This window comes from Mustela nigripes, chromosome 4 (genome assembly GCF_022355385.1).
Source record: "Mustela nigripes isolate SB6536 chromosome 4, MUSNIG.SB6536, whole genome shotgun sequence".
Classification (NCBI taxonomy): domain Eukaryota; kingdom Metazoa; phylum Chordata; class Mammalia; order Carnivora; family Mustelidae; genus Mustela; species Mustela nigripes.
Window position 1 is genome coordinate 162,098,855 of NC_081560.1, and position 25,346 is coordinate 162,124,200.

The following is a 25,346-nucleotide window of genomic DNA, read 5'->3' on the forward strand; positions in this document are numbered from 1 at the left end:
GGGGGGGGGGAGTGGCCCTGGCCTGGAGGGCGCCTGTGGTCTGTGCGGAGAGGGTACCCGCCTGAGGTCCTCCTTCCCATGCCTGGGGTTCCCCCATCTGTCCCCATGAGACTAGCCTGCCAAAGTTCACGTTCCTCCTTGGGTCTCAGACCCCTAGTAGGAGCACCTTGAAAGTCCCACAGACCTGCGGTGGTCCTGCTTCCCACCTGGAACTTTCTCCAAGAAGCTAGTAGGGGTCAGGGTGGGATTCCAGAGCGCAGGATCATTTTTAGCATTTCCAAGGGAACAGCCTCTGCTGGTGCTGGGCAGCTTTGTGCCTGACTCATCCGAAAACACTTTATAAATAACCCAGAGGAGGGATGTGGGCTGTCCGTTCTCATGCACCCCCCCCCCCCACCATGCTCCACAAGCAGGTTGCAGGTAGTGAGGCCCCAGAACTTCCTAGATGTCAGGGCAGAGCCAGCTCTGGTGGGGAGCCAGGGCCAGGGGTGCTCTGGGGGGACTGTCAGCTTCTGGTGACTGGCACTGCAGGAGTCCTCTGTTTGACCGTGATGTTGTCAGCACCCCTACTTTCTGTAGGGTGCATTGGGGATTGATTGCTGGCTGAGCCAACTGAGCCATACGGGCCAAACTTGCTGGGTGACCTGGGACAAGTCATTGTCCTCCTCTCAGTCTTAGAGCCTTCACTGGTAAAGTGAGAGGGTTGAACTAGGCAGGTGCGATGGCCCTGTCCAGCAGTAACATTTTGACTCCATTTTGACTCCACGACTGGCTCATTGTAAGTGTGGATGAGTGGCGGACGGGAGTGGGAGACAGGAAGAGGAGCCATGACCTAGATCTGGAGTCTGTGTGCTGGCCAGGAGAATCTCTCTCACTGTCCCAGGGGGACACTTGGAGTTCTCAGCCCAATGACGACAGCTGGGAGGCTAGGCATCTGAAAGGTATGCTTAGATAGGGCCTGATTATTGTCCCTGAGGAAGAATGGACATTGACTGGTTTCACCACAGAAAGCCAACTAGGACCCGGGAAGCTAATTATCAGCTTGGCATATACTGTGCTCTCACTGTTAGAGCATTTCTAACTTGTGAGGTAGTGAGCTCCCTGTCCCTGAATGAATGTAAGGATGTGGGGGAAGGGACTCCTCATGGAGTGAAGAGCTATATAGCTCAATAGCTTCTGATGTGACAGGGCGTCAGCATCCTGGAGGAGTTTGTTCATAAGACCCTCTGAGTGGGCCTCCCAGGGGTGGGAGTTAGGTGGCCTGGAGCTACCTGGCCTCGTGTCAGCAGTGCCGCTGACCTTAGAAGCATGAGGCTAAATAGAGCCCAGCTTCCCATACCTTAAATGCCACATGCTATTCAGGTTTCCAGTTCTTTGCAACCACGGACGTAGGGACTATAGTTGAAGATCAACCACCCTAGGCGACCACAAATGGGAAGCCGAATCAGTTGGCTTGGTAGCTGTCCAGAACCCCTGGACAGATGGCTTCCCTGGAGACCACTGAGGGCACAGCTAGCAGGCGTCATGCTTGTGGGGATTACACACTGGAAAGGTGTGGAAGGAAACAGAACCAGAGGGCCTTCACCAGGACACTCTGCTCCATCAGCTAGTCTGGATCAGACTCAGCCCCTGCTGAGCGAGAGGCCAGAGCAAGAGGAAGACCAGGGCCACTGGCAAGATCATGGCCGCCGCAGCCGGGAACCGACTCCCTGCTCCCCCTGTCTCGCTGTGTGACTTTGAGCTAACCCCTTACCCTGTCTGGGCCTCTCCTTGGCAGTGAGGGTGTTGGACTTTTCAGTCCTCCCTGACCTGACATGTCACAATACCTCGAAAGACCAGCAGTGGGGACATTCTGGCATTGAACATTGTTCTGACCCGCTTTGTAGCGGTAGAATCTTTCCTCCTCCCTACTTCCCAGATGAGCCTTGCCCTTTTTAATTTCCCAGCGTCTTCTGGAATGTGGAAGTGGCTGGCTTGGCCCATCAGGTGGGAAGGCCTTGTGGCAATAGAACCAGAACCGTGGTGGGGAGGGAAGGAGTGACCCTGTAGACATAGCCAGGCAGTGGGGACAGGCCGGGGGCCATGCATCGTGGGGGCTCCAGGTTGGGAGGCTGGGAGCAGGTGAGCTGCCAGGAAGCTATAGGCACCACCTCAGAGCTAGGCCACTGGCCCAAAGGGGAGTTCCAGGTTCATGATTTTAGGAATCCCCACGGGGTATGAGACCAGGAGCACAGTGGCCAAGCGTCAATGTACAAGATGCTTCTGAAACCAGGCCTGGGTTTCAGATAGGGGTAGGCAAGGAGACATTCATGCCATCTCCAGAGGCCACGCCTAGGGCCAGGCCTCACATGTGCACTATTTCCAGTTCTCCCGGCCCTTTCCAGAGGACATCCTCTGCCCCAGTTTACAGATGATGAAGCACGGCTCGGGCTAAATAATGTTCTCACAGCCACACCGCTGGTAGGAGACAGAGTGGGATTTGAACTCGGGGCTGGCTTATTCTTTCAAACCACAGAGGGCTCCCTCTGCATTGTATCTCTCTTCTTCTGTTGTAAGCTTCGTTCTCCAAAAGCATGATGGCATCTGTCACCTGAGGGCCCGCACCTCTCTGTCACAGGTCACTGCTATGTGCACTTAAATGAACACATGTGAAGGAAATGTGCTTTAGAATAAAATTTCACTGGAGAAACTGGAAACATCCCAGGATAACCCAATATGGTATCCACAGGATTTGAACCTGGTCGCTAAACAGCTGGGGAAATGGAGGTGAAGAAGCGCTGGCCCCGGCCTTGAGCTTGTGTGGTGGTCAGGAGGCTGGCTGTGGGACGGTTGCCGTGATGGTATTTTCAGGAGGAAGACATGGGCTGCCATGCTGGGCAATCTGGGAAGGCCCCCGAAAGAAGCAGAGCATGGGTTGTCTCTCAAAGGATGGAGTTTGCGTGGCAGTTAGGAGTGGGAGAAGAGCATTCTAGGTAGTGGAGCGGCATGTGAAGAAATCTCAGAGGCCTAGAGGCTGTGGAGTTGGGGAAATCGGGGTAATTGTATGGGGCTGGGTAAGTGGGGGTGTGAGAGAAAGGGCTGGACAGGTGAACGGGGCCAGATTGAGGACGTGGAGTGTCTGTGTGACTTTTTGACTTTGGCTGAGTCTGTTTCCTTAACTGTAAGAGGGGAAAAATAAGGCCCTCTCTCTTACAGGGTTGCTGTGAGATTTAAACTAGCTAATGAGATAAAACGGGTGGCACTGGGCCTGACGCAGGCTGAATAATTGGTATTGTTACTGTAGTTGTTGGTGGTGATGAGGACGATGGTAATGATAGTAATCACCAGGCTTCCCAGTTCCACGCTGGTCTATTTTTAACACAGCAGCAAGAATGATTCAGTGAAAACACGGAGTAGATTATGTCCCTCCTTTGCTCACAAGCAAAGGGGCTCCCGGAAGCCACAGGAGTCTTCTAGCGCCTGCATGGCCTGGCCTTCCTCTAGCCTCTTCCTGCATGTCTGATGCAGCTCTCTAGCCACACTGGCCTCTCGGCTGTGCCTGAATGTGCCAGGCTACTCCTGCCTCAGGGCCTTTGCACTTGCTGTTCCGGTTTACTAAACTGTTCCTCCTCAGAAATCCATATGGCTCACTTCCAAGCTCTTTCAGATCTCTACTCAAATGTTCTCTCCTCAGTGAGGTCTTTGGCTAAGCTATCTAAAATTCCACCTGCCGCCCCTCCCCCACACCGGTACCGCTATCTCCCTTCCCTCCTTTATATCCCTTCTCGACACCTGTCACTTTCTAACACACAGTGTATTTGTATTGTGTGTTTCTCGTCACTCCTGCTGGAACAGAAGCCCCACGAGTACAGGGCTCTTTGTCTGTTTTGTGCCCTGCTGTATCCCTCGCACCTAGCTCAGAATTGGTGTTCAATAATACCCGTTGTTGTTTTTATATTATTGTCTCTGGAGCATGGAGGGTGGGAAGGAAGGGCTGGCCTTCCCTGCTGGGAGTGGCAGCCCACAGACCAGGGGCCTCTGAGCTCACCTTGCTTCTTCAGAAGGGCATTTCTTCAGTCCCTCCTGTCTCTCCAGCAGAAGCCCAGGCGCTGTAGGCTTCCAGCCAACAGCCTCATCCCCCTCTGCAGGCCTGCCCACTTATTTCAAAACACGGTCCCCTCCTCTTGCTCAGGGGCTCCCTCCCTGCCAGAAAACTCAGTGCGTTCAGCGGGGGTGGGTGGTTGGCAGCCGTCTTCTTCCAGAGGCAGTTCCCTGGGTCCCAAAGCAATCCAGTGCCGGGGAGCTCTGGAGTCTATGTGGCCTGATTTAGATCCTGGGGGCAGGGCCCCAGCAGCAGCCCTCCCCATGCAGCTGGAACCCCACTCTGAGGTCTCTCCGAAGCTTCCCAGCCTTATGTATCCCCACTCTTTTTAGATCACTGGGATGAGTCCAAGCATAGGAGAAAAGTGCCACGGTCACTCCAGTCACTCCGTCACGTCATTGAGCCTGGCTCCTCCTTCTGTAGGAGTACCTCCCTGCAGATCTCCGAGGTCCCCTCTCCTTCTGATAGCCCTGGTCCCAGCCCCCACTAAAACTTGCTGACTCTGTGTCCTACTTGCTTATGGCCAGTTGGAGTGGCTGACGGTCTGATACATTTCCCGTTTACCCTGCCCCCTGTGGGACCTTTAGAGATATAATGCTTTAATTTGGAGGTCTGGCTAATGGAATTGCAGGCTGTCACAGGTGGGATTTTGGAATACACTGGCCTCTAGTCTCTGAATTCCCCCTAGGGGAGTGGAGACTTGCTGGAAAGAGGACAATATCTGGTTTAAGACAGATGGGGATTGGACAGACTCTCCTCTTAGCTGTGTCACCCTGGGTAAGTTGCTTGCCCCTCTGAAAAATGGGTGTAGTTAAGGTACCACCTTTCTCCTTGGGAGGCTGTGAGGATTAAGCAAAAGAATATAGATGAGGCCCTTAGCTCAGGGTCATGTGCAGAGTGAGGGCTGAGGATTGGGATGCTAGTACAGCTGCAGGATTGGGGGTCTGTCCTCTTCCTGCTGAGCGCTGAGCCCCAGGCGGGATCCAGCCATCCCTGGCCTGCTCCAAGCAAGACCGGAGCCAGCTGGTCCCCTGGAACCTGTCTTGGCCACGAAGTGAGGGCTCCTTCCCAGGGCCCAGCTTCTATCTGACTGTGGATCTCTATGCAGGACTGGGATCATGGGGGGACCACCTCCACCTGGTCCTTCTAGCTGGCTCTTTCTGTGCACCCCCCCAACCAAGATAGGGCCCCTGATGAGGTAGGCGGGCCACCCTGGGGCCTGTGAGGGAATCCCTGCCCATTGTGTTGCCCAGACCCTTTGCCACTCAGTCACTTCCATTTCAGAGGCTTTGGGAAGATTCCAATTTCCTGCTGTCTTGTGTATAAAATGACTCTAATGAGGGAAAGAACTCCAGACATATATGAGGAGCTGTAAGGCTGGAAAATTTGCAAAGAGCAGGGAGTCCAGCCTGGGAAAGCCCTTAGGCTCATGAGGACCAACCTCCCCTTTTAGATGATGGCAAACATGACGTCCAGAGAGGGACTATGACCTGTCAAGTGTCACACAGCTGGTAAGATGCTGAGCTGGGATTGAAACACAGGTTTCCTCACTGTTCATCCTGTGCCGTCTGTGCTACACCCCACTAGCCAGACCCCGAGACTGGAATCCAGTTCCCTGTGATCACAGAGCCCGCGCAAACACCAGTACACCATGCTGCTGTCAGATCACCTCTTCCCCTCCAGCAGCTGACCCCAGCCTTCTAGAGGGAGACCACCATGCTTGCAGAGTCTCCCAGGCTGCCTTAAGATGGGCTGAAATGCCTCTGGGGTGGCACCCCACTCCTTCCGTTAGGAAACCACTGCCCAACCTCAGAGCTTTCACTGGGAGGGAACGGTTCCTGCCACTAAGCCTAAAATTCCCATCGGATTCCATTGCACATAATTACACCCTCTCGTGTCCCCCTGCAGTGCTGCTCCTCCCTCTCCTGTAGGGCTCCACACCCTTAAAAGTCTTGCCCGCAATGATCCTATTCTGCTCAACTTGGCAAAGCCCAGAGGTGGGTCTTTTCATCTGTTATAATTATTCCATCTCCCCTGTTCCTGCATTGTTTCAGACATTTCATCTCAGAACATCCTCCAATTTCAGGGTATTTTTCTGGACTGGTGGTTGCCAAGAACACGGTGCAGCAGTCAGGAAAGATCCCCTTAGGAGCAGACTATGTCCAGGCATGTCACAGGGGCACTTGGAAGGTGTTCCCTCCTCCCTTCTTAGATACCCAGGGCTGCCCGCATCCCAGTTTGAAGGCTGCGAGCTTAGCAAACATTCTCCTGGGCACAGAGAGGTGGGTGGGGCCTTCTCCGAGCAGGGATGTGAGTTTGGATCTGCCTCCGTATCTCCCCTCTCTACCTCCTCTTACCACCCTGGTCCACCTTTCTATTCTTCCCGCAAACGTTTATTAAGCACTGATACTTGTGGGACCCAGAGTGGAACAGGATATAAACAAGAGGCCTATCATTCCTGTCCCCAAGGAGCTTACACTCTGGTGCTTAAGAGAGGCGACAAACATGCAGAGTAGCAGACGAAGGTGAACACGTGGAAAGCAGGGAGGCCAAGGGCAGAGTCCGGGGACAGGGAGGGAGAGGGCATGCCTGGCGTGGGAGATCCAGGAAGGCCCCAAGCAGATGGCATGGAAGCTGTGGCCCTCCAGACTTTTTGTTTAATTTAATGTCTTTATTGCCCCAGCCAGGTTCGTAGGATAATCTTTTGCAGCCCAAACATCCCATGTGATAGGGGAGATTTTGTGTGGATTTCTTTTTCTTTCTTTCTTTCTTCTTTTTTTTTTTTCTGTCATTCTGTTCTATAGCTCTTTTTGTACTCCTCAAAATCGCAATCTCAGAAGAGTCAGTAATGTCATTCCTGTCAATCTCGTTCTTCTTGAACTTTCTAGAATATCTGACACTGTTCATTCAGGCTCCCAGAGGACTCTGCCTCCTAGGGCTTCTGTGATGTTTCAGGGTGTTTCAGGGTGCTGGGTCTCAATCTGACACCCTTTTCTTCTTGCACTGATTCCTTCCCACCATGATCTAGTTTTGCCGAACACCTTTTCAGACTAGGAGCTGAACTTGTCTATTTCCAGAGGTGATTTTATTTACCGCTTACAAAAATCCTGTGATAGCATTTTTTATCCCCGCTTTACAGATGGGGAACCTAGGCTCTGTGAGGTTAATGAACTTGCCCGAGGCCACCCAGTTAGTAAGTGACACATCTGGGATTTGAACTGAGGTATCTTTGACTTCAGTGGCATCATCTTGCCCAGGACAGTTGGTCTCTTTCTCATGGCTCTCTTTATCCCTCTTCTAAGGTCAAGTGACTCATTCTTATGGTGTCAGCTCTATAGAGAGGACCCCCCCACACAAGTCTTAACCCATAGTCTTGCACTTAGTCCTAAAAAATCAAAGAAGCCTCTCCTATCCTTTACACCCGGCGTGGGTAGAGTTATCTAATCTGCCTTCATGATTTCTGACCATGGCTTCTAGCCATGGTGATGGGTGGATAGTCCCGTGTTCTTTTTGTCTACCCCCTCTACCCCCATTCATCTCATGTACTCAGTCAGAAGCAGTGGCTTGTGGTGACTCCATTTAAAATGTTTCTTGAATCTGTCCCTTTGCCCTCATTCCTAGGCAGTGACCCATCTTCTCCCCTAGTCTGGCACAATAGCTCCCTTCCTGCTTCAGCCCCTGCCCTCCATTCCCTCCCTGAGATGCTCTCAGATGACCCATTCCAGGACATTCCTTTCCTTATGCTCCTCACTCCTTGGACTCCCTCGCAGGTTCCCCATTGCCTCACTGTAACGGCTCAGTGTTGTCTGGCTTCAGCCTGGATTTTCTAGAGTAGTTGCAGTCTGCTGGCACGGTCTGCACCTCCCCTTCCTTCAGCTCCAGCCACCCGTGTGTCCAGGCCTGCCTGTTCTTGTCCTCTAAGCAAGAAATATCTCATCTTTCAGAATCTACCTCTGGTCTGTTGGGCTGGGAGCAGGATCCAGTCACCAGACCCCTGGGATCTCTTCCACCTCAGTTTCCCATGACATGCATTGCCTCTGTAGGTCACTGGGACACCTGTCATCAGCTCTTGGTGTCATTGTGTCTGAGCTGGGTTTCCCAAAGACACTAAAGTCCTTTACAGTTGGAACCATGTGGCTCCTTGCCCGAAGCTCAGTGTTGGAGAGCTAGATGGAGACATCCTCTGTCCTGTAAATCAACCTTCCTGTACAAGTATTGCTTGAGCATCTATTATGTCCCAGGTACTATGCTGTGCGCCGGGAATGCAGCTGAGGAGACGAAGTTCCTGCCCTCGAGGGGCTTATGGTCTGATAGGGAGGATAGATGAATACATTTTAGAAAGTATAATTGTTTTTTTTTTTTTTAAAGATTTTATTTATTTATTTGACAGAGAGAAATCACAAGTAGGCAGAAAGGCAGGCAGAGAGAGAGGGAGGAGGAAGCAGGCTCCCTGCTGAGCAGAGAGCCCGATGCGGGACTCGATCCCAGGACCCTGAGATCATGACCTGAGCCGAAGGCAGCGGCTTAACCACTGAGCCACCCAGGTGCCCCAGTATAATTGTTTTGTAGGGTAAGTATAAGGTGCTCATAATAGGGACACCTAACCATGGCTGAAGTGCCAGGGAAGCTTCCCCAAGGAAGCAAATTTTATTTTTTATTTTATTTTTATAGTTCTTGATTTTTTTATTATTAGAGTCAACAAAGAATAACATCTTGATAAGTGTAATCAGAACAAACAAAATGTATGGGAAAAGAAAATAAATACTGTGCTACCCAAGGTGGTGGATTTTAAATCGGGGATTTTAAAATGGGCTGGGGTCGGGAGCAGCAGGAGCCTCTGCTGTTGCGGCCTCAGTGCAGAGATGGTGACGCTTCTTCAGCTAAGGAAGCTAGAGCTATAGGGAGATATCAGGGGGCCCAGAAGGAGGAGGAGTAGATGACACGGCAGGGAATGGTGAAGTGGCCGACAGAACTCTGGACTATGGAAACATTCCAATCAAAGGAACCTCCCCTGTGACCTGGCCAGTGGTCAGGAATTCCAAAAGCTCTGTAGGAGTTTACCAGGCAAAGCACGGTAAGCTGAGATATACCATGGAGAGGTATCTGTAAAGCGCCGTGTTGGGAGTGGGCTGGTTCAGGAGAGCCTTCCCGGGATGAATGGGCTTTGAGATGCGTCTGGGGGATGGGATTCGTAGTGCAGCGTGTTTGGGCTCACTGCGTTCTCTTTTTCCTGGCAGTGTCCAGGGCGCAGCCCTTGGCTCTTGAGCCCTTGGCTCATGGCCTCTGGCTCTGGGGCCCATAGTGGCTGTCGCTCTTAAAGAAAGAATCCCTGTTCCTTGCACAGCAGGAGCTATCGTTGGGATAGTGGGCTTGGCAGAGGCCACCTCTCGACACTCACTTCCTACCTAGCCTCTACCAACCTAAGCAAATAGCTACTTTCTTTGGCAATTGGACGGACTTGTCCAAACATGCAAAACCAGTAAGTGGGTCTGAATTGTGGTCTTTATCTATTATAACATCTTGTAACACCCCCCATACTGTCCAGAAGCATTTTGTATCATGTATAAAATAAAATTTATTTTTAAGATTTTATTTATTTGACACAGAGTGAGCAAGAGAGCACAAGCAGGGGGAGTGGCAGATGGAGAGGGAGAAGCATGTCCCCTGCTGAGCAGGGCTCCATCCCAGGACCCTGGGATCATGACCTGAGCCGAAGGCAGATGCTTAACCAACTGTGTCATGTAGGTGCCCCTAAAATGAAATTTTCTTTTCTTTTCTTCAAGATTGTGTTTATTTATTTGACAGAGAGAAAGAGATCACAAGTAGGCAGAGAGAGAGGAGGAAGCAGGCTCCCTGCTGAGCAGAGAGCCCAAAGCGAGGCTCAATTCCAGGACCTGAGATCATGACCTGAGCTGAAGGCAGAGGCCCAACCCACTGACTTCCCCAGGCGCCCCAAAAATAAAATTTTAATTTATATCCATTCCTTCTCATAGATGACTCAGTTGTAAAATGACTGGTTATAACACTGTCTCAAAGAAACCCTTCTTCCCTCTCTCCCTGTTCCAGAGAATTTTGCTTTAATTAATTCAACAAATATTTATTGAGTCAGGACCTTATTCGAGGCATTTGGGATACATTAGTGAACATAAAGAACACAACAAAGCTTACAATTTCACAGGCAAGGCAAACAGACATAATAAGTAAGTTACATTTTTTGCTAGAAAAGGTGATGAATGCTATAAAAAGGGGGAAAAAAAGAAGGGAACCAAACAGAGAAGTTCTCTGTTCCCACGAGCCAACCTACCTTAGTGGGCAGGAGGACTGGGGCAGTAAGAGAAACAGGGCTTCTGGTTTTTGTTGTTGTTTTGTTTTAAATTTGAGAGAGAGGGAGGGAGAGGGAGAGAGAGCGGGAGAGAAGAGGGGGAAAGGCAGAGGGAGAAGCAGGCTTCCTTCTGAGCAGGGAGCCCAACGCAGGACTTGATTCCAGGACACTTTCTGAGATCATAACCTGAGCTGAAGGCATACGCTTAACCAACAGAGCCACCCAGGCGCCCCGTTTGTTTCACTATAAGTTCTTGTCCCTGGTTGGAATTTTAAACTAATTGCACGTATTACTTTGAAAAAAAAAAAAAGAAAATTAAGTTCAAACAGTGCTGTAACTATATTGGGAGGTGCGGGTGGCAGTGTGAGCTAAGTTCTCTTCTGTCAGTGTGGAAAACAGGACAAGGTTTCTAATGTTAATAAATCAAGATGTTGAAGTACAGGCATCTCATTTAGCCATGAAAAGGAAACTATTGGAAGAACTTAAAGGAGAAACCGCTAAAGGAGTGAAAACTCATTTCTTCTAGAGGAGAAACAACAGAAGGTGGGAAGGCATAAGAGTGAGGAGGCAGGGGCGATGCTTGCCCTTTTTTATGAACCTTTTGGTATGTTTAGATTTTTAAAACCATAGGCATGTGTTGCTTTGATGATTAAAAAATCTTAGTCTAGGGGCGCCTGGGTGGCTCAGTGGGTTAAGCTGCTGCCTTCAGCTCAGATCATGATCTCAGAGTCCTGGGATCATGATCTCAGAGTCCTGGGATGGAGCCCCGCATCAGGCTTTCTGCTCAGCAGGGAGCCTGCTTCCTCCTCTCTCTGCCTGCCTCTCTGCCTCCTTGTGATCTCTGTCTGTCAAATAAATAAATAAAATCTTAAAAAAAAACCAAAACAACCCTTATTCTACCGAGCTGGTGGGTTGCTGTAGAGAGTGAGGAGGTGGAGGAGGAGGTAAGCTGTGGCTCCCTTTCTTTTATTTGTTTTATAGCTCTGACTTTCATGCAAGATTTTGTTTGAACAAAGCTTTCTGCAGTTGAAATTGGTTTGAACTTCATGATCTCTTTTGGCTCTCATAATTAATGATGCTTTACAAGCACCTGTTCCCCTTTATGCTCACTCCTCTTTACTTCTCCAGGGAGGTACCATCCCTTAGAAGCCTTTCGGCTTCCCCCAGCTGGCTTTGGCTTGCGGTGATTGGTGAGTTTGTGGCCAGTTCTCGTGCATGTGTGCGAGTGACCCCTGCAGCCAGTCATTGGGCGATTCCTACTTCAGAGGGCCCCGGCCCCCAGCACGCTGGCTGTGGTAACAGCAGGTGAGTGTTTCGTCTAATAGTCCCAGACTCTGCTGTTTCTGCTGTGGGAGCTGTGAGTTCTTGTAGACTCTTGCCTCCCACTCTACCTCCTCCAGAGGAGGGAGGAAGAGAGAGAGAGACAGGGAGGGAGAGAAAGAAAGGGGTGGGAGAGGGAGAGAAAGAGAGAGAGAGAGAGGAGAGAGGGAGGGAGAGAGAGAGAGAAATAGAGGGAGACTATGAATGAAGTCGAGAAAGGGAGGCAACTCCCCAGTAGCTTAGTCACCTCCTAGTGACTGTACTTCCAGACACGTGTCACCGTTTGCCTGTTCTGGCACTATTTTTAGGGCGGGTCCCCTCCATTCATGTTTCTGGGGCCTTTGCAGTCATCCCTGTTGCCGTCTGGCAGCTGCTTTCCTGAGTTTTCAGGTTCCAGAGGTTCTGTGTTCCCAGGCACCTTTCATGCCTTCCTGCCTTTGCACGCCTCGTTCTTTCATCCGCCATCTGGGGAATAGGATATTGATCCTTGAAGTCCAAGCTCAAATGGCACACAGTTCGTAAAACCTTTCCTAGATCCCAACTCTGAGGAAGCTCTCTACACCTTAGCACTTGCCACAGAGCCTCGTCCTCTCTTGCTGACATTTTGGTGTCCTGGAGGCGTTGGAAACACCCCGCGGCCTTCTTCCCGCCCGGCCTGGAGTGCTCCTCCGTAGCTGCTTCCTGAGCTCAGGGAAGCACAGTTGCTGATCTTTCTGTGCTTTAAGAAATCTTGCTTGACCTAGAAGAAATGTTGCAGTGGGAAGATCTCCAGCCAGCAAGGCATCTCCATTAATCTTTTCTGGTTTTCCTCTTGGAAGAGGAGATTTGGAAGAGTCAGGTGACATCTAAAGAAAGCCTCCTCTACTAGGAGGGGTCCTATCAGGAGAGGGAGGATTATTTTACTGATCAGAGAACCAAGGTTTAGAAATATTGCGACTTGATGATGGTCACATAGTAAATAGAGCCAGAGGCTGAAATCCATGTCATCTGACTCCAGGGACACTCTTTCCTACCACACACTTCCTCGTAGTCCCCACAATGTGCTCTGAGATCACACCATTAAAGACTTTCCAGACCACAATTTCCCCCTCAAGCGTTCATGCAGTCAGTTTCCTTCCAGACCCAAGGGTTGAGAATCTTTCTGTCTCTCCTGCTTTTTCATTTCTCTGAGATTTGCTAGCTTTTTCTCTGTCTCCTCTGCAGTCTACAGGAGTTCATTTCTCTCTCATCTCTTTCCAGATATCATAATTTCCAAATCTTTTGGTTGGTTTCTTTTTCTGGCTATGGTCCTTTCTTTGGGAGACTTTCCAATATAGCTGCAGATTGGAGGATGATAACAATGAATTAGTAGATCTTCTTTGATGTTATTTTGTGGGTGAACTCATTAATTTATGACAAAAACATCAAAGAGCTCGGCTCCTGCATCAGGACTGGCTTATCCCACGGCAGCTGGGTAATAATGATTAGTCAGATTAAATCTCAAGTCTTCTTCTGCTTCAGGAGATAAAGTCTAAATGACTGGGGTGTGGGAATATCCCATCCTGTAGCATCCCATTGGCTTTGAGTCAGCACAGAATGAAACTCCCCACTCCAAATGTGGATCTCTCTCCATGGTCTCCACTTTGATGCCTCTAAGCCTTGAGGTCTGCCACAATCGGTGTAGCAACTGTGGAGGCAGAGTAGGGATAAAAGCCTGAGGCTGTTAAAGTCTCTTTGCAGTCAGGGGAGCTGGATAGTAAAAGGGATCACTCATCCTTGCATGGACTAGCTCAAGGTTCTCCAGAGTCCTAGTCCTGTAATTTCGTGGGAAGGAGAACTCTCTGGGTCACACAAGAAAAGTGCCAGCATCATGTTCAGCACATAGCAAGCTTTCCATATGTAATGGTTGCCTGGACTTTTTGAGAAAGGTCAAGGTGCATGAAGTCTCTGGCTAGTTGAAGAGGAGTAAGAAGTAGAGCTCAGGTCTTGGCTTATACAACACCACCTCCTAACCTACTCACATCGATGGCCATTTACTTTGCTTCTTCCACTTTATTCATGGTGGAAAATTGTCTGTGCTTCTCTCTAAAGCCATCCCCTCCATGTTGGCCCTGGAACCCATCCTTTGCTGACCTCTTAAGGGCTTGTTTCTGCAGTTAACCCTCTCCTTCCTGAGGCTTTGATGTTTCCCTTTTAACTAGATTATTTCTATCAACAAATAAGCAAGCTCTACTGTTTCCTGTCTGAAAAGAGCCTCCCTTGCTCCCACTCCTCCTTCAGGCCGCTGTACTACTCTTCACTCCCTTTGACAGCAAAACGCCTCACGAGACTTGTCTACAATCTTAGTATCTCTCCTTCCCCTCCTCCATTCAAACTCTGAAACCCACTTTAATTCAGGATCTCATCCCTGTTCTCCACTGAAACAGCTTTTATCAAGCTCATCAGTGATCATCTAGCTGCCAAGTCCCTCGGTCATTTCTCAGTCCTCATCGTATCCTTCCCATGAGCAGCTCTCAGCACAGCTAGTAAGACTCTATTACCAGGTTTCTTGCTTGGCTCCAGGACAGCATTCTCTCTTGGGTCTCCTCCTAACTCACGGGCTGCTGTTCTCACCAGCCTTTCATCTTCCCAACCTGGAAGTAAAAAAAAAGTGACCAGGATCCGTTCTTGGACCGTTTTTCTAGCTGAACCCACTGCCTACCTATTCTCATTGGGTCCTGTGGTTTTAAGTCCTGTTCACAAACTGGTGGCTCTTGATGTTGTATCTCCAACCCTTTACCTATCTCTGAAACTCAAAGGCCTATTCCTCTTAGATGTATAATATGCACATCAAATTTCAGACCTAAGTCAATTAAATAAAACTCTGTGTTCTCCATCCTTTCCGGCCTACTCCGTCCTTAGGCTTTCCTTCTCAGTGAGTGGCAACTCCTTTGTTCCAGTGGTTCAGACTTCAAAACTTGGAATCACCTTTGACCCACTCTCATATCACACCCCTAGTCTATCAATAGTTCCTGCCAGCACTACCTTCAAATTATATCTAGGGTCTGGCCACTTCTTACCACCTCCGCTGCTATTATCCTTGTCTAAGCTACCACCATATCTTGCCCAGACTACTTTAACAGCCTCGTAACTCACATCACTGCTTCTATCCTTGCCTTCCTCCCCCTTCCCTCTCCCTCCCCTCCCATCCCTAGCCTCCAGAGTAGTCTTTAAAAAACTGCAATTAGGTAATGCTATGCCTCTACTCTAAATGTTGTAAGGCTTTTGATCCCACACTCTAAACAGATTCCAGAATCCTTATTAGGGCCTGCAGGTGCTATATGACCTGGCTCTTCCTAACTCTCTGATCTCCGCTTCCATTTCTCTTCCCCTGGCCCACTCCATTCTAGCTATACTGGTCCCCCTGCTGGTCTTTGAACATGCCAAGCCCACTCCTCCAGCCCGCCCTTGTACTGTCCTCTAAGCTAGTCACTCTTCCTTTAGGTACCTATGTGTTGAGTTCTTTCACTTCCCTCAGGCCTCTGACCAAATTTCGCCCTATCAAAAACACTTTTGCTGACTATCCTTTCTAAAATAACCCTCCTCGGTCACCTCTCTTTACCATGCTTTACTTTTCTTCCTAGCAATGATCACAGCTCAACATACTTTATACTGATTTGTTTATCTGCCATTGATTGTTATCCCCATTAATATGTAAATTCAATAAGAACAAAGTCTTTGTGCATATGGTCATTGCTGTAGCCTAAGCTGTGAGAGTAGTGTCTGCTCCATAGTTCATGTTCCACAGATACATGTTGAATGAATAGATTTGTTGGATGGATTCATCTGGATCTCTTGTTATCAGATACAGTGGTTTCCAGATAGTCGTTTGGTTAATATGATCAAAATCACGTGTAAGAAACTGAGGTGTCCATGGAAATCATCAGATTATGCAACTATTTAATACTAGTGACTACCGTGGGATTCACATATATTTTCAGTTTGCCCTTGATGCCAAATAATTAGGCAAACTCTAAGGTAGGACGAAACATCTGCCTTTATTTCTTCAGTATGTCATTTATCCTCTGGGACTCAGTGTGTTCACCTGTGAAACAGGCAGTTGAAGATACAGTTCCTGATGTGCTGGCTTAAGGCCAACGGGATGCTGAAGGGAGGCAGTACAGTTAGGAAGATCAACCACACAAGCTCTGGAACTTGGACTGCCTGTGTTTGAATCCTGTCTCCATTCCTCACAAGCCACATGACCTTGGGCAACTTTCTCGGTTTTCTTACTTGTAAAGTGGGAATAATAAAAAGATAATAATAGCATTTAATTCAAAGAGTAATTGTGAGAATTACATTAAGACAATACATGTAAAGTATGTAGCACATGGTTTGGCATATAGTAAGTGCTCAGTAAATGTTAGCTATTATAAATGAAAAGTTCTGAGAGGCCATTGCGATTCATTTGTTTTAGGGGCAGTAAATTATCCTGCCAGAATATTAGATGATGTGAAATCTGTAAGGGTCTGATAATGTGGTTAGGTAGAATGTCCTTATTCTTAGGAGAGGCATGGTGAAGAACTGAAGGGTAAAGGTTCTCAGTATCTGTCACTTATTTTCTAATAATCTAGCCAAACATATTTCTCTGTTTTTATATCTATGAAGAAAATGTGGCAAAATGTTAACAGATGTTGAAACTAGGTAGATAGTATGGTTACTGTACTATTCTTTCAACCTTTCTGTATGTCTGAAAATTCAAAATAAAAGGTTGGAGGGGGAAAAAAAAAAGAACCCTAGAATGTCTAGTGAAGTCCAACTGTCACTTTATGGAAAGAAGCTCAGAAGTGAAGCTCTTGACCAAGGTCATATGCAGGAGGAGCTTGAGCCAGACTCCAGGTCTCCTGGCTGACCATCTCTCCCTTTGTGTGGCTGGCTGCTGTTACCCCTCAGGCAGCAGTGAGCTGCACAGGAACAGAATCTGCTTCCCCCCAAAGACCAAAGGGTGTTATGCATGTGTAAAAAGGCACTTGTGTTGGTGTTTCCTTTTTGTTTATTAAGCAAATGGGTAGGTCATTTGGTTGGAAGGTATGATGTCAAAATTCTGATGGCAGCACCAGGACCACACCTGACATCCTGGGTAAACCAGTTTGGCACGATCTGCTTGTGTTTTTTGAGTGGTGGTGGTGTACAGTTGGGACTGCAGGGGAGAGAGGGAAGAGTAGGGGTAGGGCCAGGGTCAGGAAGAGCAGTGAAGAGACTGGCTTAAATTCTGGAGCTCCCTGAAAGAAGGGACCCCCAGGATTTCTCTGGGGATGAAATGCAGGCACATATTTAAAGAAAGGAAATGATTCTCTGCGGTCTGCAGCATTCTCCTTTAGCTAACAGGGTTCAAAGCAGTGAAAAGAAGAGAGGAGGAGAGGTGGGAATGCCCATCCAAGTCTGGGGGAGGGGGAACAGAGAAGGAAGCGGGGGTGGGGGGTGGCGGAGAAAGAACAGAAAAACATACCGTAGAGGAAACCTGGGCCACGGTGCGGGAGGGATTGGGGGAGGGGTACTGGAAAGGTTAAGAGGCCGCACTTGGGGGCCTGCAAATGCGTGGAGGACTGTCAGCCTCCGCCAGCCTCCGCCAGCTAGAGTGTCTTGCCCCAGAACCGTCCTGCCTCTCTCTTCTCCAGGTCTGGAAGTCTCAGGAGGCCGCGGTAGCGAGCGCAGAGCTCCTGGAGCTCTTACTAGGGGGAAGGGCGGGCAGGAGAGGCGGGGCCTCCGGGCCGGGCGGGAGCGAAGCCTCCGGCCGCGGGAGGGGCTCCTCTCCGGCGGGCGGGCGCCGGAGTCTGGGGGCCGTGTTTCCCCCTCCTGGTCGGTGGAGGCGCCTGGCCCCTCCTCCCCCGGCCGCCCCCACCCCCGCTGCCGCTGTCAAAGATAAACCGGGCCGTTGCTTGCAGAAGCAGCGGCTGCGGGCGTTCGGGCGGTGAAGAGCCTCGGGCGCGGCCTCGCCTCCCCGGCCCGGCGCCCGCATCAGCACCGCGGACAGCACAGCGGCCGTCGCCAGTACCCAGGCGTCCGCTGGCCCACCAACCCACCGGCACCTGGGCCCGCGACGTCCGAATCAGCACCGTGGACAGTGCACTGGGCCCCCTCTAACCGCTGCCAGCCCACCTGCTCCCGGAGTCAGCACCGCGGACAGCCCCCCGCCACCAGCCTGGCCACAGGCTCGGAGGGATCAGTGCCCCTGGAACATGGCCACTGAGGTAGGGGGCGAGCGCCTGGCCCTCAGGCAGTGCCCAACTGGTGCGGCAACACATCTCCGCTAGGGGCGGACTGGGCGGGAAAGGAAGAAGGGGGGGGGGGGGGGGGGGGGGGGGTGGGGGGGGGGGGGGGGGGGGGGGGGGGGGGGGGGGTGGGGGTAGGGTAGGATGGGGTGGTTTTCCAGAGCTCATACTACGGGAAGGGGTGGGGAGCAGAGTGGCAGGGTGGAGGAGAGGGGCTTCTCCTGAGAACTCATCTTACTCCTGGCGATCTTCCCCGTCTGAGTGCCGAAGCTGCCCACACCACTTGTTGGCACTGGCACCAGATTTGCTCTAGGGGCCCAGCTGGGGTTTCCCCTTACTCTGGACTGCTAGTCCTAAAACTACTTCCCTAGAGGGTTGGAGGTGAGCTTGTCCCTGTTTTAGGGGCAGGAAGGCAGCTGGTTTCTATTGCTGTGCAGTGTAGCCATCCAGCTTTTGGACCCAAGAGCCTGGTTAAGAGATGACAGACCTACCTCCACATCCACATTTCCTTCATGGGGAGCGAGGGGACAAGACCCCAACCGGTTTTAATGAGCTGCCTGCACCAGTCCCCACTTTTGCATATCATGCTTTCTTGCTTTTTCATCCCGTTCAAGTTTCTTGTACCAGGGTGTCTGCATTTCCCGTGTCTGATGGGAGGAGCTGTCTTCTTCAGGGTGTGCTGATAGGTGTGTCACCTTCAGGGGACTTGAAAGCTGAACTGAGGGACCTGTTGGTTGAGGGTAGAATCTTGGTGCAGTGCTTAAGAGATCAGGAATTTCCTCCTGTTGTCCTTCATTTCATGTGGGAAATGCAGCTCTTTATGTCCCCACCGTATAAGTGGTACAGCTAACACATGGAGAAGGGGAGGACCTATTCAATGCACAGCATGTTAGCAGAAGAACTGAAAGTTTCTTTCTTTGGATTTTTGGAGTGGAACCCAGGACACCAGGGTCTCTCCAGGTCTGATGTTGACTTTTGTGATGTTCCCCCATTTCTACCCCAGCTGGAACACAAGCCAGGGAGACAGCATAGGCTTTTGAATGATTCTGTGCATTGCCTCTGGGCATCCTGGTGAGCAGCATGACATCAATACCAAGTGTTATTATTGTAATTCTGCTGTCATGGCCACCACAGAACAAGGTGCAGTTGCTTGGTGCCATTTGGCTTTGTGACAACGCATAGGATTAGTTAGGAGAGCTCACTGTCCCCCCCCAACCCCAACCTTGCGAGGGGGCAAGTCCTAAGCAGGCCCATGGAGCTTGGTTTTTAGGCTGGAGGAATGCAAAAATAAATAAATAATTAGAAAGCCTGGAAAGTGCTGAAGTTACTGAGAAGAGCAGGAAGAGCAAAGGAGAAACGGCCAAGGATCTACTCACCTTCCAGAGAGGGCCGCCAGGCTGCAGCCAAGGCTGCTGGTGCTGGGCAGGAAGGGACAACGTCAGCCACCTGGGCGTAGCTGGGCCAGCGGTGTGGGCAGAGAAGGCAGCCACATCTGTGATGTGTTCTGCCAGATTCCAGGAGCCCCATCTGTCTCAATATCTCTCCAGTGCAGGTCTGTTGGAGTACACAAATGCCAACCAGCAGGCTCACATCTCTAGGTTGAGGCAGTGTTTCTAGGTGGCTGCTGTTAGGCATGCATGACTCTCCCTGGGGAGAGGTTCTGCTCACAATGCCTCTGTGAGTGTAGCACTTTCCTGTGTACAAAGCACTACCACATGTATGATCTCCTTTGAGCTTTAGAGCAACCCTGTGAAGTGGGCAAGGATGGCGTTATTATCCCCAATTAACAGATGAGCTCACCGAGGCTCAAGGGCTTGCCTAACCCCTGTGAAGAAGCCAAGGAAGGCATCATTATCCCATTTTACAAATGATGCAAGTGGAATGTGAGAGTTATTCAAGAAAATATGGCTCAAAAGAGGCAGAGCTTGAGCTTCGGCCTCCCTGGTCAGTGTTTTTTTTTTTTTTTTTTTTTTTTCCCTGCTGCATCCATGTATATCCATTAGCCAGTGGTGTTGCTCAGCAGAGAGGTGGGCACTAGAGGTGGTGACATGAGGCTGTGATGGAAGGATGCAGAAGGGCCTAGCTCCCTGTTCAGCCTGGCTGGGTCGGCTTGAGGGCAGAGGGACAGAGGAATGGCCAGAAGGGATGGAGAGCAGAGGACAAGCATTACCTATTTCCCAATTTGGCCTTGGGTGGACCCTGCTGGCAGTACTGAGGGAGGAAGTCTTAGCTCTGCCAAGGCACAGAATGTACACATTATCGGGGCTGTGGAGTGAGTCATTCTCCCCAGGCTGTTTTTACTGTTAGGACTGAGTTAAGATTACCAGGAAAAACCTGTTGGGAGAAGGAATACCTCATGCCAAACTTCCTGGCCATCCCCATAGGATTCCGAATGGGAAGTCCTCAGTTCCCGCAGAAGATGTTTTGAGAGGTAAAGAGGAGAGGAACAGAGAGAGGGAGAGGAAGGAGGAGAGGGAGAGAAGGAGAAGGAGGGACAGGAAGACAGAGGGGGAGGGAGAGAGGAGACACATTAAGGAAGACTGGATGTCCCTGGATCCCTATGTGGAAGGCATGGAAACTGGGTCTTTTCTGCTTCCTAATTTCTGTTGAGGAGTTACCATTAGGGGAGGAGTGCATGTGAGGAACTCAGAGGAGGGATGGATCCTCCTGAGTGATACACTGACCTCATTTGGACAACTGTAATGAGCCCATTTCCTGAGCGGCAAATCTCTTTGAATCTATGTCACCAGGAGCAGGGTCCACCCTGGGAAAGAGTCCAGATGACCCAGGACAACTGGGAAATGCCTGGCTGGGAGGGGCTTCCTTGAGTGGTAGAATTTGGTCTCTAAGAGGTTTTTAAATGCATCCAAGTAGTATTATCCAAGCAAAGCACTTGGAGGTTTGATCTCTGAGCCTGGAATTAACAACCAGCAGACTGTGGGTTGGGCTTGGCCCTGGTGCAGTCTTAGAAGAAGGAAGGCCCTATGCCTGGGTTTCCATCCTGAGGCCTGACTTGGCTGCTTGTGACTCATGATCCTCACTCCTCCTCCACACCCCAGCCAGGGAGCAAGCCTGGTGTTGGTTCATTAGCTGAATCTCCTGATTCTTGAGTTGAGCCTCAAATGCATCCTTTGGAATTAGCTAGTTTTTAATGAGGATGGACATGCGGGCCAGATGGGGCTTCCTGCTTGTCTTGGGCAGATTGGGACTGGGAGTGCTCTTCCAAATTCTAGGGCTTGCTCCTCCCCACCTCTACCAGGTTGGCTCTGTCAGGTGGGTGACCCACTCTTCAGACAGCCTTCCTATCCCTGTCCTACTGAAGTTCAAAAATTGGTACCAGCAGATATTACCACCGATGTTCTCTTTCTTCCCCATGAAGTGCCTCTTGGTCCTGTCTTTACTCAGCTGCTGGCAGGCTGGGGGATGGTGGTGGGAGAGAGGGCAGAATTGAGGAGGGTAAGAAGTAGATGAGAGGCCTGGATGTCAGGGTCAGTTAAGAAACTCTGGGAGAGCAGACACAGAAGCTGTGTGCATATTCTGGGATCCTCTTATGGGATTTCAGAGCATCATGGATCTCTCTTAAAACCCCCCACTTGTTTTCTGAAAGCTAAGTAGTTGGCAAGTGCCTGGAGTCTGGCTCTAGCTCTGGCTCAAGGGCTCCAGTGATGGGATTCTTCATTCAGTGGTCCTCAACTGGCCCTTCTAGAAATGAGTCTCGTTCACAGCTGTGCCTCATTTGGTCCGCTTCTGTGCTTACAAATGTAAAAATGTATTGGAAACATTAAAAAAATCAAGATATTTGGTATTAAAGAAATCTGGATTTATGGCTTCTCTTAAGATGTCAGAAGCAGGAAAAAAAAAATGTCAGAAGTGCAGCATCCTGGACTCACATTCTCACATGGCTTTCAGGGATTTTCTCTGATTAGCCACAGCCCTCACCGGGCCCACATACATACTTAGTCCCTATAAACACTGGCATTCATAATCCCTGAGAAAGCCTCTTGAGGGTCAGGGCCGGAAGGGGCTTTAAGTGCTTATGTTGTTCCAGCTTCTCAGTTTCTAGTTGAAGAAATGGAGGCCCAGGGTGATGTGGCCTGGACTAGCACCCAGGTCTCCTGCTCCCAAGTCAGTGGGCCTTCTTTCCATCAGTGCCTTTCGGTACTTCACAACTGAGCCACCGTGGATGGAGAGAGCCAGGAGACGATGCTCTGCCTTAAATCTATCCATTCACCAACTACAGATGACTCTTCTATTGTGCTGTACATAGATCTGGGAGATGAAGGCTCTAGAGTATGCAATGTGTCTGATACCGTCTTCTAGCAACTCCTCAAGACTCCACAAGAGTCTACTCTAAGAGAGAGAAGCAGATCCCTTGTCACTCAGAGCCAGTGTTCTAAGACTCAGGATTTTTGGGGTTGGAAAGAATGTTGACCCCTCCTACTCTGGCTACTTGAGAACCCATGGATCAAAGCCAAGAGGAGATGGGACTATACTATGAAAAGTAGCATCCTAAAATCTTAATGGAATAATAAACTAGAAGTTTATTTACTGCTCAGTAAAATCCCAGACAAGTGATTCTGACCAGCAGCTGGATCTCCTCCAGGCTGATTCAGGGATCCAGGAGCTTTCCAGCTTGTGGTTCCATCATCTTCAACATATGGCTTTGGTTTCTGTGGAAGGGCAAAGATTACAGAGGAGTGGCTAGTCCTGTGAGCCAAACCTGTACATTCCGTTCACATTCCATTCAGTCATATGGCCACACCTAATTGTAAGGCAGGCTGGGGATTAATCTAACTGTATGCATGGGGGGAAGAAGAAGGGCTGTTGTCAACAGCTAGTCAGTAACGAGAGACACAGCCCTTCATGGTAGCACACAGTGCGTGTGTGTACTCAGGCAGAGAAAAAGGAGGCTGTGGGGGGTGGGGGAGAAGCTGAGTCTATATCAGAATGACTGAAGCACTGGTTTTTTTTTTTTTAAATTAATTAATTAATTTTTTATTCTCCCTTTCTTTCCATTCTCACCAGCACATTCCTTGGTTTAAATCTACTTTTGTTTCCCTGGAGCACTACAAAGATAGTGCATCCCTTCACCTGGCCTCTCATTCCAGTCATGCCCAATTCCCATGTATCCCACACAGAGCTACCTGATTGGTCCTTTTGCGGCTAGGGGAACCCATCCTCAAGATTCACTGGCTTGTGTCAGTTGGTTTTAGAAAGGTAGAGGAAGACCACAGCCCTTTTCCTTGGAAAATACAAAAAAATATGAAATCTTAACCAGACAGAGCAGACACATTAATAATGTACTTATATCACCAAAGCTTAATTTGATTTTCAAAGTTATCATAGGACCCTAGTGGATGTCAAGGGGGCTTTCTCAATTAAAACCTTGAGTGGAGGAATCAAGGCCTACGAAGATGAGAGGAGCACCATACATTCTTCAGTTCAGTCCCAATACTCTGGGGACCACTTCTCTCATGAAGAGCAAGGGCTGTCTGGATTTAGGAGAGTCTCTGATTCTCCCCTTTTCAGAACCTTGATCTACCAATTACCTGCTCCTACCTATCTCTCATTACTTATTCCCCCAGCTTTTTTTTTTTTTTTTTTTTAAAGATTTATTTATTTTAGAGCAAGCAAGAGAGAGAACAAGAGCACATGTGAGCATGGTGTAGGGAGGGGCAGAGGAAGAGAGAATCTCAAGCACACTCCCTGCTGAGTGTGAAGCCCAGCATGGGGCTCGATCTCACCTCCCTGAGATCATGACTTGAGCCAAAATCGAGTTGGATGCTTAACTGACTCTGTCACCCAGGTGCCCCTCTTTCCCCCAGCTTTTTTTTTTTTCTTTTAAGATTTTATTTATTTGTCAGAGAGAGAACGAGATAGAGCATAAGCAGGGGAATGGCAGGCAGAGGTAAAGGGAGAAGCAGACTCCCTGCTGAGCAAAGAGCCCCATATGGGACTCGATTCCAGGACCCTAGGATCATGACCTGAGCCGATGGCAGATGGTTAACTGACTGAGCGTTTCCCCCAGCTTTTAAGCAAGTTTAAGTGTCTTCAATCCTACACCTCTCCTCTAGGTGCTGCCCGCTCCCAGCTCTCCGTGATGGCCCTGTCACCCCCTCGCCCCTGCCCCACTCTTACCTAATCCACAAAGTCTTGCTGAAAACTGCCTGTTGTCGCTGGAACAGACCAGGTTCTCTGCCATCTTTGCTCCTTTACAGAAGCTTCTCCCTCTGTCTGGGTTGCTTTTATATCCTGTCCCTACCCACTGCCTGCCCCCTACCACTGGCAAGTCCTGGCCTTCCTTTATGACTCAACACAGACCTCAGGAAGTCTTTTCTGAGTAAGCATTTCTGGGTAAGATGTTACTTCTCTGAAGCATTTATCACAGGCTAATTTATTATATATTTACTTGTCTTTCTCCCTGGAGCTCACAGACTGTCTTTTGCCCAGCATCCCCAGAGCCTGGCGGTAGTAAGGACTCAATAAATGAAAGGAATGACTGAATGGATTCACTTTAATTACGCAGGATGAACTGGCCGTGTGTTCACTCTGCCCTTGGGGCTTGGTCTCCACGTGGTTCCAATGTTTGGCATATTTTACCCAGTGGAATGCTGGTTTCAGATGTGGGTGGCCAAGGCTGGAAGTGGAAGAAAGAGGCCTGATCCTTCTGTGGAACTGAGCCCACTCCCCTCAAATGCTAGAGTCTGTATCAAGGTCAAGTCTGCAGGCGTGGGCAAGGGACAGAGTGGCCCCACTCCTTCCTACCTAGGCAAGGTGTTTCTTTAAGTTCTGGCTTCAGCCAACTTTATCCATAATTTTCTCTGGGGAAGTCTGGGCATTTGGAGGCCCCTCCTTTCTTGTGATGAGAGGTCCTGGATGCGAAAGCTATCTGTGGTGCTCTCTGAACGGGGCTTTAACTTGGCCTGAACTTGAATCTCCCTCCAAGGTGGTGGGCATATCAGGTCCTTCCTCCTCTGGTCTACATGCTTCCCTCCTCAACCCTGCTGTAAGCCCCACTTCTAGGGTCTGAGACCTCAGTCTTATTCAGGGGCTGGGTTCCCCAAGTATGAGGCTTAATGAGTTCTAAATGTTTGATACTTGCTAAGTGAACAAAGGTGTGAAAGTTTGTGTGCGTGTGTGTGTGTGTGTGTGTGTGAGAGAGAGAGAGAGAGAGAGGAAAAAGGAAGGAGGGGGAGGAGGGGGGGGGGGGGGGAGAGAGGGGAGGGGGAAAGGGGAAGGGGGGGAGGGGGGGAGGGAACGAGAGAAAGAGAGAGAGAGAGAGAGAGAGAGAGAGAGAGAAGGATCTGGGCCATCCACCAGGAAGTCTCTTCCTCTTGTTAAAATTTGTTTCTGGCTCTGTTGCTGGTTCCAGAACCTCCCCTTTTGGCTCAGC

At 49.8% G+C, this 25,346-nt stretch overlaps 1 protein-coding gene and 1 long non-coding RNA gene across 3 annotated transcripts in view; one reads left to right on the forward strand and one right to left on the reverse strand.

Annotated features, from left to right (window-relative positions):
- Positions 1 to 17,917, forward strand: part of ZFYVE27 (zinc finger FYVE-type containing 27) — a 95,580-nt gene extending 77,663 nt beyond the window's left edge. Inside the window, exons 14-15 of the transcript XR_009403971.1 lie at positions 11,532 to 11,708; positions 17,627 to 17,917. The gene's annotated coding sequence lies outside the window, so the exon portion shown is untranslated. The remainder of the gene's footprint in view (positions 1 to 11,531; positions 11,709 to 17,626) is intronic.
- Positions 11,719 to 25,105, reverse strand: LOC132016681 (uncharacterized). 2 transcript variants are annotated; one of them, XR_009403973.1, is made up of 4 exons: positions 24,092 to 25,105; positions 19,330 to 19,507; positions 18,445 to 18,680; positions 11,719 to 14,335 (listed from the first exon to the last, which is right to left on the reverse strand). It is a non-coding gene; the product is annotated as an uncharacterized LOC132016681 (long non-coding RNA). The 2 variants fall into 2 exon arrangements; XR_009403972.1 differs by lacking the exons at positions 11,719 to 14,335; positions 18,445 to 18,680; positions 19,330 to 19,507 and adding exons at positions 21,984 to 22,623; positions 23,098 to 23,195 and having other exon boundaries at positions 24,092 to 25,101.
- Positions 25,106 to 25,346: the final 241 nt, after the last annotated feature.